Raw genomic sequence first — 1,403 nt, forward strand, 5'->3', positions numbered from 1 at the left:
GAGAGAGAGAGAGAGAGACAGACAGACAGACAGACAGACAGACAGACAGACAGACAGACATGGGGCCAGAGGTCAACCTCAGGCATCTTCAAGTGCCATCCACCTTTCCAGTTTGTTGGTTAGGGAGGGAAGCTGCTCCCTCCAGACTCTGGGTGTAGTGAGAACTTCAGTGCAATAAAAGCAGAATTGCTTACAGAGATACTCCAGCTGTGCCAGGTAGAGTTTATCAGTTTGACACATGTTAGAATCCTCTAGATAGACGGAAGCTCAGTTAAGCAAAAGAGCCAATTTCCCTCCAGTGTCCACCAGATTGGCCTGCAGGCAAGCCTTTGCAGCATTCGTTTTAATGATTGATGTGGAAGAGTCCAGTCTACTGTGNATGATGTCAACCCTGGGTAGGTGGTTTTAAATTAAATTAAATATTAAAAGATCAAGATGAAGGAACCACGGGGATTATACCAGTAAGCAGCCTCTCCTTACCCCCATGGCCTCTGCTTCAGTTCCTGCCTTGAATCCCTTCCTAGTGGACAGCAGCTGTAAGAATAACCGATTTTCCCCTCTGAGTTGTTTTTAGTCATAGTGTTTATCACAGAAAGATAAAGCAAACTAGAACACCACGCTCTTAACCAACACTGTATCCTGCACGCTACTATACTGACCTACAGACAAGCTGTGCCCACTGGGTTCAATAGTGGCACGACCATTATTGCAGCAACCACCTACTTTCTAATTGGCCTGGAGGCCTTCTTCACAGGAGGGAACTCTGGCACAGTACTATAAACCTAGCGAAAGCCCAGTGGCTGTGGAGATCGTGAGACTTGGGGGACTCACTGGAGTTGTCTTGATAAACAGTCACATGGTCAAACTGTGTTTTGTTTGTTTGTTTGTTTGTTTTTGGCCACTGATTTTGCTGCTTTCAACCTGAATCAGAGAAACTTGTTATTGCTTCTCTGGACAATGGTTCCTGCAGAGACTCACAAAGTGTGGAGAATGAGAGACTAAGTGTTCAACCATAGCTGGGACATCTACATCAACCTTCTTCAACCATGGCTCCAGAAAGATCAAGGGAAGGTGGGGGTGCAGAAAGAGCAAAAGAGCTGGAGGAGGGGGATGAAGGTTGTAAAACGCCATCTTCTGAACATGGCATGGCTGTGGCACACGTGAGCTCTACACAGAATTAAACTAGCTAAAATTCCAGCATGGCGGGAGAGATGCACTAGGGCCCAACCCCAGGTGAGGAGCTGTTGGTAGCTGATGGCTGCTGAGGGAGGGAGTGCCACTGTTCTTTGGGGATGTGACAGTGGCAGGCTGCCTGTGCCCCAGGAGTTGGCCTCACACCCGTGCACATGTGAGAAGCAGGAGCTGGACTCGCTGGATTTTTGGGTTTGTTTTTTAAGGAACTT

Source organism: Mus caroli, chromosome 6, assembly GCF_900094665.2.
Source record: "Mus caroli chromosome 6, CAROLI_EIJ_v1.1, whole genome shotgun sequence".
Classification (NCBI taxonomy): Eukaryota; Metazoa; Chordata; class Mammalia; order Rodentia; family Muridae; genus Mus; species Mus caroli.